General features: G+C 40.4%; 1 protein-coding gene across 2 annotated transcripts in view; it reads left to right on the top strand.

Moving 5' to 3' along the window:
* Window positions 1-13288, top strand: part of AMOTL1 (angiomotin like 1) — a 311572-nt gene that overhangs the window by 174251 nt on the left and 124033 nt on the right. The window lies entirely within an intron of this gene.

Genomic DNA, 13288 nt, shown 5'->3' with positions numbered 1-13288 from the left:
AGTTCTGGTGGTGGTTATCTTTGTCCATCAGTGAGAGGATGAGTTGGGTGTCATCTGCGCAGGAGATGACTGTCATATCTTGTGATCGGATTATGTTGGCGAGTGGTGCCATGTTTATGTTGAAAAGGGTGGGTTGAGGGTTGATCCCTGTACTACTCTGCATATCAGTTTTGTGGTCTCTGATGTGAAGGGTGGCAGTCTGACCCCTTTGGTTCTTCCTGTGAGAAAGGAACAGATCCATTTGAGAGATGATCCTTGCCTGCTAATCTCATGAAGTCGTCTGATGAGGGTGTTGTGGGAGACAGCGTCAAAGGCCACGGATATGTCGAGCAGGATGAGGGATGCTGTTTCTCCTCAGTCCATGATGATTTGAATGCCGTTGGTGGCTGCTATGCGTGCCATTTCGTTGCTCTGGTTCTTTCTGAATCCTGATTGAGCCATGTCTTGAACAGGGTTCTCCAAAGTTGTCCTGGAGGGCTAGATCCATGCCAAATTTTTAAGATATCTAAATTTTTCTAAATGTGGATATGTTAAAAATTGCATGGATCCTGCTCTCCAGGAACAACTTTGAAAAACCTTGGTGTAGAACATGGTGAAGTTCTGGTTGGATTGCTTGCCTTTTTAATCAATTTGGCTGGATAAGGGAGCAAGGAGATGGATCAGAAGTTGCTTAGTTGATTTGGGCCGGCTGTGGACTTCTTTAGGATAGCGTTGACTCCTGGAAATTTCGATTCATCTGGGAAGTGTAGGACGTGATGGAGGTGTTGAAGATGTGGGTCAAGTTGGTGCTGAATATTGATGCTCCCAGGTTGTAGATGGGTTGGGGCCATGGGACCGTTGTGACCCCTGAATAGACGGTCCGCATGACTGCTGCCGTGTTCTTCTCTGGTGAGGGTTGTCTATTCGGTTTCAATTCATCTGGGAAAGTGGGGGAAGTGATGGAGGTGTTGATGATGTGGGTCAAGGTGGTGCTGAATGTTGATGCTCCCAGGTTGTAGATGTGGTGGGGCCATGGGACCGTTGTGACCCCTGAATGGATGGTCTGCATGACTGCTGCTGTGCCTTTTTTGGTGAGGGTCAGGTGGCCATCTTGGTTAGTAGTGTGTAGGTTACTGATCAGTACTGTTGGTACCTCACTATCAATGTGGTCTGCTTTATCACAAATCTCTGGGAAGTACCTTGTATGTTCCTTATAGGAATGTAAGGCATGATGCTGAAACTGTGGGTGTCCCTGTTGGTAAACATGGCATTAATACTATTGGGTGCCACTTTAATCATTACGCCACTCCCAAAAATAATGATTACAATAGAATTAATTTCTGTTTATTTTTACATAGCTTCATTAACCACACAGTGCTTTTATATTTGTTTCAGTTTTTGACGTTTACAATGTGCACTTTTTAATTTATGATACATAAAATGCAAACTGTTGGGTATTATTCTTTATTTAATTTGATTTGGACTTCATTTATTGACAAGACCCTGTTTCCAACTTAAACTCTGCAATTTCTCTAATTTACAGCACAATTAAGACCGTGAAAATACACAAACACTGATTTCTTAGGTTGAAAGTGTTTCTCTGCCACATTTTGACTTGCATATGTTTATATCGGGGTTTTCTTTGCCGATTTATCGAATTGTAAATTACTTGACTTGAAAAAAACAATTTATTGCATCTATGCTAATGGCATCTGATTTCTGGTTCACGTGATATAAGTTGTAGAGTTTAATATTCCTGTCTCGCCTTTTGTTTTAGTCCCTTTTTACTAAGAGTGCACTGTGTTTTTTTGTTTTGATTTAAATATTGTGCTCTCTCATACCAAATTTAATTGTCGTGCAAATGTATACTGCGCATTGTTGTGCTCTAAAATAGTTTTTTGCTTTATTTCACTTATTTATAACCCATCCCTTTGTGGTGTAATTGTTGATTCACTATATTTATATGTAAGGACTCAATAGTCAAGATGAAATTAATTATGTTGTAACCCTGAAGAAGCAGAACATTCTTATTTATTTCTTAATTGAGAAATACGTATAGGCCGAAAAGTTTTGGTTACACATTCCTTTAATTTTGAGTACGTCGACTTTAAAAGCCAAATAATAATTTTAATTCTTTTTGATTGAAACCTCTTCACCTCCACAACCTTTCTGTCTTAATTAAATTATAGAGTGTCTTACATAAGCTGAAAGAAAAGGCAGGTTAATCTGGTCAGCCACGCAAGGATGGGACTAGAGAAAGGGGTGTAGGGAGATCTCCGTAAATTGGAGATCGTATAGAGGCAGTAGGAAGGGGGGAGGGGGGTTAAGCTATACACTAGGGAACTTCAAAATAGAGATAAAAATGAATAATGGAATTATCTGCTTGGAGCCGCATTTAAAAGAGGCAGATTGTTGATGTCTCATGCCTTTCATCTCTTGCTATTGTCCTATTCTGGAACCTTTTAATATTTTAATGTAAGCGGCTGCTTGGACTGCATTAAAGGAATAATGCATAATGTCAGCCACCATGTCTTTAATGAAATCCAGATTCTCTAGTCATGTTAATATGAGAATCGCAATTAAACTATAGAGTGTCAGACGATGAGGCAATTTTCGTTTGAGGGTCCCTCAGGATCAAATATAGCCCGTTTCCCTCATTCTCTTCTTGTGTATGTAAGTTTTCGCAACATCTTCTATTCATCTTCAGATGCATGATTTGTGTCATAATTTTAGGCAGACATTTCCATCCTTCAACAGCTTATTGGATGTCCCTCTCTCTCACATTTAAATCATGTGATTTTTAATAGATCTGTGAACATAAGTTCACCCATGAATAAGTTAGTGAAACCTGTTCTGTAGCTCTGACATATGATACCCTTGGTGCGTTCAGGTTTGACTATTGCTTACTGTCCTTTGACCCTTTAAAGAGGCAACGGTGTATTAAAGATACCAAACAATGGTCAATATTCGATATAAAACCTTTAAAATAAATAAATAAATAAACTAGTGATGATCCCAGAGTCAATCTCATCCTGTGGTTTAAATATACCGAATGGATTGTGTGGAAGCCTTCGCGGGTGATTAGGTGAACTATACAAATACTGATTGATTGATTGGGTGAAGTTTCTTAAATTTTTATCCATTTGCAGAGATTGGGAAGGATGCACCTGATGGTTGGAAAGGATATTAAGAGAAAGGTGTAAAGGTAAATAAGACCTAGGGGATGGAGTCATCTTCCTTTATTTCTTTTGGTTAATCGAGTCAAGCAAGCTTGGGCTCGGGAGGGGAAGACGTGATTGATGAGCTAAACATCCTTCAAAAGTGTGAAGGTACTAATTTGAAGAGACATAATGAAGCAATGAACTTTCTAAGCCACCATGAAGCAGAAAATTGAGTGAGCCTGTGGGAGCAGGTAGAAGGCTAGGTCAGGAAGAAGGAAGATGAAGTCTGGTTCTGTGTTTGATCAAAGTTGACGATCATATTTTAATGGTACCGCAAAGCCTGGCTCCACCATTTATGGATTAAATCTTCTGTTCACTCTTTTGGTGATTAGTCTTGGTTTTCCGGTTTGAAAAAATATGAAATTATTTTATTGGCAAAGAAATCAATGAAACAAAGACAGGCATTTGAGGTTAGGGGCAGTTTTCACGCCTACAGTAATAAATTGTGAGTAATGCATAATGCTATTAAATTCAGGTCAGATTCAGATTAATGAGATGTTTTTCAGCATTTGCCTACCTATGTTCGGATGTAAATAGAGCGCAAACTGTGCTGTAATACAAAAGAGTGGTGTTCAAGAGAAGGGACACAGTGAGGGACACATAATGGAGTAAACAGCTTTATTTTCGGTCTGATATCTGGGTGTTGTTGACCTAGTACGCCACTGGGAAGTCAGATTGCATCAACGTAAGTCTTAACATTGTACCATCTTGTGGTACGCAACTAAAGTGGGTATCAAACACATTTGGAGTCGTATACATGATACGTGAGGTTAAAATCTCGAATGCAGTAATTTTGCGACCTATTTTACACTGAATTTCTGTGAGTAGCAATGTCTTGCCTAGGTGAGAGCCACACTGGGACACTGTGCAGCAAAATTAATTTTAAAAAACAGACTCTAGGAGAAAGGGACCACTTGCATTGATTGTGCAAGATTATCCAACTGATAGTGCCCTAGGGGAGGGCGCCACAAATGATAGGCATGATTTGTTTACATTCCTAGGTATAAACATAAGAAGAGCCCTATGCTCTTCTCTAACACTGATTGCCACAGCATACTAAAGCCACAGGTTTCTCCTGATAAAAGCAATACCATATGTGGGTTCCTTTTGGCTACAAGCCAGGACTATAGATATGAGTGAGTTTATGGCACTCTTTTGGTGGCTCAAGCCCCATATTTCATATTGCTTTGGTTCTGGTACCTCTGGTGTTCATAAATCTGGTGATATATTTTTATATATATATATATATATATATATAAAGATGTATATATATATATATATATATATATATATATATATATAGATATATATATCTATATATATATATCTATATATATATATCTTTATCTCTCCTTTGCAAGTGCTAGTGTCATTAAAACAAGAGCAAAGCAATCGCTGATGGTGACGCACCATGCAAGTAGTTCCTCCATTCATTTGTACAGTCAAAGTGTCCCCAGCGCTTTCAGTAATAATTGAAACTTTCACTATTGAGATCAGGCATAGCAGTAAATGATGTGTTGTTGGTGACAAATCACAATATTTAGTTTTTTTGGGGAGGGGATTAGCTGTAAAGTCTTAATTGCCTTTAATGAAAAGTATATATCCGTTCATTCATTTTTGAACGGGAAACAGCCTTTACAGCAAGGTTTTTACCACGTTGTGACGTTACCACGCATTTTTTAGCACATGTATGACATCGCATACCTTTAGCACGCATTTAAGGTAAGTTGGGAGTGTGGGGTGGGTCTTCCCCCTCAAATACATTGTTTTTATACATATAAACAATGCGTGGTAATGGCGTACATTGTAAAAGCATAAGCGTTGTACAAAAAATGTGGGTAAAAATTGCGTGGTTAAGGCATGCAATGTATTTCCCTGCGTTGTTCTGTTGTATAACCTTTTTAACAAATGATTTCATCTCATTTTGGTCAAAGCGAGAGTTATAGCTTTACACTTTTCTTTTACATATGCACTTTGATTACGTGCTTAATATATTTCACGTTTTTTGTGCTTCCCTCAAAACTTTTAACTAAAATGAAATCTGGAAACCAGCAAAAAACAGTGATTAACTCTAGTGAATAGAAATGCTGCTAACTGTGGAACTTAGCCATTCTAAAGACATAAGCACATCACCTATGATGACTCCTATGTCTCATCACAACTCACATGGGTAAAGCTTTAAATTGTAAGCTATAGAAAGTCATACTTTCTTCTTTTCTCGAAACAACAGGGCCATAAGTGTCTTCTCAAGTGAAATTGGACATTCATGGTGCATGATATTTGATCAGATCTCTTCAAGATCCTCACATGATCTTCAAACTATATTGTTACGATGAATGCATAATGTTCAAGCAAAAATACTGGGCACTGTGGGATAAACGAGAATTTATCCTATTTAATTTTTCATTTATTTTCTTGTGATGTGTGAGATAGTGCTTCTCCCTTACACTCTTAGGGAATAGCAAAGTGTTTTTAAAATACCCCTCACACACTATGAATCCCATAGTGTCATGCTTCATCTTAGGGGTCTTCCCGTCCCTCTACCGGGCGGGGCGTGCTTCGACCTACGACTACGCGGGAGCACTTCATTTTATGTGGATAGACTGTGTGTGTTGTGGGTTGTGAGAGTGGTAGGGAGTGTGCTAATTTACTAGAAATACAAAAAAATACATGGTATTAAAAATTCCCTGGCTAGTGGATAAAATATACTTTATTCCTTTCCCTAGCTGGAAACGTTAAAAAAAGGGGGGGAGAATAAGTCTGGGGTAAGTATTACTCCCTACTTGGTCGACATATTTCGTAAGCAGTCTCCTACTGCTTTACTCATCAAGACCTATTATGATCCCTACTACACTCTAAGATAATAATGTGATATATAGTATGCCTATTATTTCACGTTGGCTGACCGCAAAAATAAGCTGGTCAGCTGACAAAAGAAGGGTTAATTGACCCCTAAAAAGATTTACCAAATTGGTACCTGTAAAGGGAAAGAGGAGACAAATAAACACAAAAATGAACAACCATGTGGTTGTATGATACAACACATCATCATAGTGTGGACTAACAAATTTCTTTACAGCATGGTATAAATCCTCTTGCTACTCTTATCTACAGCAAATATTTTTTCTTATCAAGCTGTAAAGATCATAGTGAGTTGGAGTAGCCATTGGACCCCTGTGTGGAAACCCCTTCTCCTGCATTCACATATTGGGGGAGTTCTATCGCTATTTCTGCCCTGTAAAAACACTTAATTGTGCCTTTCATATGAACACAATCTGCATTCTTTTCCACGGTGAGAAACAAATTGAAAAATGTTGGTGTTCTCCTTTTAATAGGTGCAATTTCCAATCCCCAGGAAATCTCACACACTTTCTTAGTCTTAGATTTGTGAACCTGGAATTTCTACTAGTTGAAGGTTGTTAATGCATGAAAATCCCATTTACCATTTCAGAATCCCAGCATTCCTTATTCTAAGAATCTGGGATGTAAGTTTGCTATCAGAGAATGTTTACTGAACCCCTAAGACAAACCCTGCCAAGTCAAATTTTGGGGAGTGACAGGTTTTAAAAACCTGGCCCTGGAGCTGGTGTTTTCAATTGATGTGTGTGAAGAAAAGGCGTCTGACATTTAGACCTTCAATTTTGAGTACTTAGCCCTACCACAACTTCGAATTCGAAGTGCTTAAAATATAATCCGCTATTCTTGAAGTCTTTAAGCTATATCCTCACTGTTATCAAATATATTTTCCATGGTAGTTTCAACATACAACCATATGGTGAAGTAAACGGATATGGTGTTTGTGCACCAGTGAGACCTGTATGCGTAGTCCCTCCTATGTGCCTCCTCCTCATTGATCTAAGCCACATCAGGCCATGTGTTTCCAACGAGTAGCTCACCTGTTACCTGTAAGTAGTTCTCCTATGTTCAGCCTAGCCTAGTAAATTCAAAGCTTTTTCTTGATTGAATTTATATATCTATGCCAATAGGACAAAGCATGCATTCAAGACTAAATTGTATATATTGTCAGAACTCATAAGCTGATATTTGGAGAAATGTGGTTACATTTGCAAAATATATTTTCAGTGGATATTTGAGTGATAAATCATACTGCAATGGGAAGAGGTATTATTATCTTGGTTCTTGGGGCTTTGCAATTATGTGTTATCGCTGTAGTTGTTAATAGCCAGTAATAGTTAATAACTCAGGATGATAGTCATGGAACATAAGTAGCTCCTATTGCAAAAAAAGGTAAGAGGCCCCTGCTCTAGATGGACAGACTTCCATGGCGATGCCTCTTCACTCATGATATGTTGTAGTTGTTTTGCGATGTGATGTTATAGTAAGCGCCCTTTTAGGCTATCTTTCTCATCGCCCAAGGTTGCATGCATCCTTCTGTCTTTATGCATAGCCTTTAATAAGAGGGCTTGGAGGACAGCGGTTAATAGAAAGTCATCTCATACCTTGCATATATGCCAGCGGTTCAGTAGGTCTGAGCATTTAATTAACATCTGTAAATGTATTTTCAAAAGTGCTGTGAATAGCTTATCTGTAGTAGTAATCTGCAATCCCAGGGTGGATGAGGATCTGAGTCATATCAGACATGCTTGGACAGGTGTTTTTAAAGCTAGGTGTGGTGTATGGAAAGTTCTCAGGAGCTGCAACTTCACACCCCTCAGTATGAACCACAGTATGCGTGTGAATCAAATATTGTTTTATGGTGAGGGCCCGTGGGCCCTCCATAGTTCTCTCCTCACCATAATTAGGGGGCCCAGCTAGTGAAAAGTAAAAAGCTTGTCCTCTTCACCATTTACTTCCAGTGGGGCTGATCCATACTATTCGTTATGCAAAGAACAACACAGGGGCAAAGCCCTTCAGTGCTCAAGTTATTCTACATACAGTTGTCAATAGATCACATGATGTTAAGGATTACATTCATATGCACTTTTTTTTATAAAAGCCGTAAGGAACAGACACAATTTTGCAATTGAGGCAAAAAAAATCTGCATTCAACTAATTCTAATCTTAGCAAAATTAAGGTGTGTAAAAATATGGGAGCAGGCTGTTCGTCAGTGGTGGGTGTGATCATACATGTCAAGGGGGGTATCTGGGGGCCTTGTGGCACGAGTGCGCCCAAACCCTTCAGGGGGGTCTTTATTAAGCCCAAGGCCAATGATGGCTGAGAGAGATGGGACACTTGAGGACCCCTCATCACATTCGGCAGGAGGGGCTCATCACTTTGTGTTTCATCTTCTTCCTCGTTGATCAGTGGTGTATACATCTAAAGCGCTGTGATCCATGTTCTTGGTTTCTGTCTGAAGCATTCAGCTCATAGTTCTGGTTACCACACATAATCTGTAGAATATTCATTGTTTGTTCTTCTAGGGCACCTCATTGCTCACGTTGGGCCTTCGGTCGTGCGATGGTGGCCCTAAGCACATCTAATCATAGTTTTCCTTCTGCCTTTACAGAAATCTTACATTGGCCTGGTTTCTTTTCAAATGGGTTATCTTGCATATTGTGAAATTTACCAGAACGCTGTGTTGAGGTTAAAGTCTGCAAGTCTTGTTTGGTGAGTGTACTATAAAATGAGTGAACCTCGCCTCTTTAGTAGGCCAGTGAAATACCTAAAATTACACTGCCCGACTTGAAATCAAGAGGGGCAAATATATTATGGATTTAGGTTCTCGAATAACATCCCTTTACAAATATTGCTCCGTTCTTCGCTCTCCATTTCAGCTGAAGACATTGCTCTTCAAGAGTCCTTCAGTAGCCAACAGTGATAAAGAAATATCTTCAACTACCCTTTATTTTGAGGTTTTATACAGCTCAAACAAGACCCTTGCTGCTTTCAAAGCGCTTTACAGTGCAGATCTAAGAAACAGACCAGCATTGAGATATATAGTTGTGTCCAATACAAACTAGCAATCCTGTTACCAGATATTTACATATGTCCTTTCTCAGTTAAGTGTGTGCTAGGACACCTTTTTAGGTCTGCTCTTTGAGATACAGCATACAGCATGGGCCAATAGGTAAGCCAGCGTTTCCCATTGGCCCCCTTCACTTTGAATGACTGCACAAAGCCTATGCATATTGTACACATCTACCAAAAACTGTTCCTTTCTCTTCAGTGACAAATGTTGTTAAAAATGTGCAGGGATGACATTATGACTGGTAAACCTGCTTGTTGGTTGCCTTGCTGTACTGAAAATTTGTTAAATCCTATTTTCTCTGTTCTCGCAGCTATTTTTGTATTTTTATCCACATGTTACATGTTAATTCTGGGCTGAGTAGAGTGAAAAGCTTGAGTGAATATTTGGGCAAACTAGTGATAGAGGACCTCAATACCAAGGCTCAACTGTATTACAGCTAATATTCTATTCAATAGAAGAGAAATCGGGAAATGTAGGATACAATATGTCACATGGCTTGGAGTCACTAACCCGTATACGTATGAATGTTAACTGTTGTCTGTTACTCTTCTCCTGTTGTCAACTCCACTTTTTCACTTGACATTTTCTCTGCTCTCTGCGTTCATTTTAGTTTAACTAGTGTCAATTACTGACAAGGAAGCTAATTTTCTATGTAGGTGTGTGGGTTGTAGAAAGTACAGACTCCTGATGAGATCAATGAATTTGTTTTCCTACTAGTTCTAGCTTTTATATCATTGAATCGATTTCCCATATATTAGGGTAAATCCTTGAACACATGCATCTCTTTTCTTGGTTGGTGTTCCATGCTCTTCAAATCTACACATGTGATTGGTTGAAGAACCTGAGAGTACCATGAAGAATGCTATAGTAATTTGCTGCATTAAGGAAAAAGACTGCTCTAATTTAAAATAAATGGAAATAAAGATATATATATATATATATTGTTCAGACAACGTGCTTGTGAAACCTTTGCTTTTTTTAGATTCGTTTTTAGGTCTCGCCTGTCAATGCGCATTGAGCGGAGCGAGACTATAGGGGCTTAAACAAGGTTTAACTAGCTGGCGATTTACTGGCGATTTGATGCAGTGCATGTGCGCTTTTAGCTCAAGGCTCGCATTTCTCCTCCCCTTCCCCAGCCGCCAGCACCTCCCCTCTCTCTCCCTGCAGTTTCATGGCCGACAGGCCGTGTCTCCCTTTATTTTACTTGTCTTATTGTATTTTACAGCACCACCGTTTTCTCTTTATCTGCAGCAGTTGCCCTGCTTCAACTCACGGAGCAGTGTACTGCTATATCACATCGGAGCAGCATGCCCCGTTTATTTGGCAACAGATCCATGCTCTGTTCGTGACAACAACCATTCTGCTCTGTACCGTACAGTAGAACTACGCTCAGTGAGAAGCATTCACTCCTGCTGGGCATCATACTAATGATTTATTCTCCATGTGTATGACGACATCATGCTCTGCATGTAACCGCAGGTCTGCGCTAGTTGACTGGTAGCAGCGGGCATTTTTAATGTTACAGAGCAGCAGCTTCCTGCTGTGGATCATACAGAATCCGCATGCTTAATTATCCGAGTAGGTTCCCTACTCCATGGAAACGTTTCAGCCGGCTTACTGTAGTGGTAGCTTCTCGGAGGCTGCATATTTCTGCACCCAGTTTCACAGAGGTATAGTTTGACTCCACGGAGAATAAGAGCCTAGCTCCCTGAAACGTTACAAGCACTTTGGGCTTGCCCGTTGCTCTTTATAGATTAGCACCCAACGCCTTTACCTATACACTTTGTATCATACCGCAGCACCGCATGTTATTGGCTACTACGGAATATCATAGCGACCATCCACAAACCTCTGCTTGCACCCTACTTTGTTTCTTTCAGCAGCACTTCTCAACTTGTTTCTGCATGCTTCTTTGTGTTGTGCAGTACCTCACGAATTCTGCTTTGTTTCAAATATTAGTGCACTTCTTCATAAACTGCAGCACTCCAGCGCCTGTGTCTATATTTGCTCTGTATAATCGAGCAGCCCCTGCAAACGTGCTTGCATGCATTTTTACGTAAAACAACATCTTGACGCAGAAGGCATCTTCAAAGCTCTGAAGACTTTAGATAATGTGGGACCACACTTGGTTCATTCAAATCTCGCGTATCCGTTAGAGGCGTTTGAAGCATACTTTCACTGCTTTCCTTGAAGTGATTGCGGTCCAAAGTTTGTATATCTTGTGGTAAGCCAGGTCATATAATTGTACATTAAATACAAATGGCCTTCCCTTCAAATAATACCTTAATTCGGCACTCATCATTGCTTTCTTTTGATAATGAAAACCACTTTCGCTGTTAAATATATTGGACCTCTATCACGTGCTGCGCTGTGTGTTTAAGAGGGCGAGGCTGTAGCGCAGAAGGTGTCCTGCACATCGCCAGTCTTCGCCATCTGTTCCCCAGCTTGGTGCCGCCAGCTCCTCCCCTCTCTCCCCGCACTCAGCCAGGCTCGCATTTCTCCTCCCCCTCCCCAGCCGCCAGCACCTCCCCTCTCTCTCCCTGCAGTTTCACGGCCGCCAGGCTCGCATTTCTCCTCCCCCCTCCCCAGCCGCAAGCACCTCCCCTCCCTCTCCCTGCAGTTTCACGGCCGCCAGGCCGTGTTTTCCTTTATTTTACTTTTCTTGTTGTATATAATTGTACATTAAACACAAATGGCCTTCCCTTCAAATAATACCTTAATTCGGCACTCATCATTGCTTTCTTTTGATAATGAAAACAACTTTCGCTGTTAAATATATTGGACCTCTATCACGTGCTATGCTGTGTGTTTAAGAGGGCGAGGCTGTAGTGCAGAAGGTGTCATGCACTCCGCAGCTTAAGAAACCAGTAATCTTTAGCGATGCTAATGAGGATGAATGTGGTGATTCCTTGCTGTGAAGAAGCCTTAAGCCGCGCGGTCATTTGTTAATATTTCCGACGTCAGCCATTCTGCACGTGAAATCTTCAGAGTAGTGTTCCCGTCTTTCCTCTGATCTGGGGCAGCATACGAGGAAGTAATTTAGTTTTCATTAATACCAAGGTCACGTTACTGACAGATTTGATGCAGTTCTGTTTCCTGATCTGCCCGTGCCACCAGTCTCGTAGCTTCCATTTGTGCGGCAGGTGCAGTGGCACCGGGGCGCACTGCACTCTTGTGATTGCTGTATTTCAAAGTTCAAACCGAGGCGACGGAGTCTTTTCTTTTCTTGCAATAGGGCCCGTGACCCAAGGGCTACGCCACTGCGTGCCACCCTCCCTGGTCTGCAGTCACAGACACGTGACTTTCCCGTCACTTCTGTGTGTTTGCGACTACAGAGTGCGGGTAAGTTTTCTGCCAGGGCGGCGCTTCTTTCTGCAGCAGTTCCTTCGGCCTTGTGACCGGGCTGGGTGTCTCTTGCGCAGAGCGGCACACATGCAGTCTTAGTTCTTCCCTGTCCTCCTATGAAATCATCTAAAATGGCACGTCATGTACTGACTTTGTTAGGCTACTAGGGTGAATTAAGTGTTGTAAATATTTAAACAAATTAGAATAATTAGCCAGCATGAAATGTGTTCACATGTCGCATGGCAGTGCATTTTCACAAAACTAAACGTTTGTATTTACAAGCCTGTTTCTTTTTATAGTCATGTAAATACAACACATATTACCTTACAAATGCTATAGGTGTCACGTTTGCAAAAAGTTAAAACTATTGGCATTGTAAATGACAAAGCTATTAATTTTGATATTTTCAAGACCAACACATAAAAAAAATTGTCATTTACAAAACCAATAGCTCCAACTTTTCTAATGCGAGACCTATTGCATTTCCAATGCTTATTGTATTTTGTGTCTTTAGAGCAGGATTGAAAATGTCCCCAAGGTTTCATGGACACACCACAATTTGAATGCCCTAATTCTATATTTCATGCCACTAAAAGTGTGTTCAAAGACTGGGAATAATGGTATTTATGTACATCCAGGGGTTTCTGAGCAGTGGTCACTGTAGGTATGGATGAACAGTCTTTATCTCCTCGTCGTCATTTTACAGTACCCTCTATATCGTTTTAATCTGTTCACCACTTATTTTTCTTAACAATACAACATGATAAACTCCCCAATGTTGCTAAATAGTATTTTCCTGATTGGGATTTATTT

This window comes from Lissotriton vulgaris, chromosome 8 (assembly GCF_964263255.1).
Source record: "Lissotriton vulgaris chromosome 8, aLisVul1.2, whole genome shotgun sequence".
NCBI classification, from domain to species: domain Eukaryota; kingdom Metazoa; phylum Chordata; class Amphibia; order Caudata; family Salamandridae; genus Lissotriton; species Lissotriton vulgaris.
The sequence above is the reverse complement of the archived record's forward strand: the minus strand, read 5'-3'. Positions and strand labels throughout refer to the sequence as shown.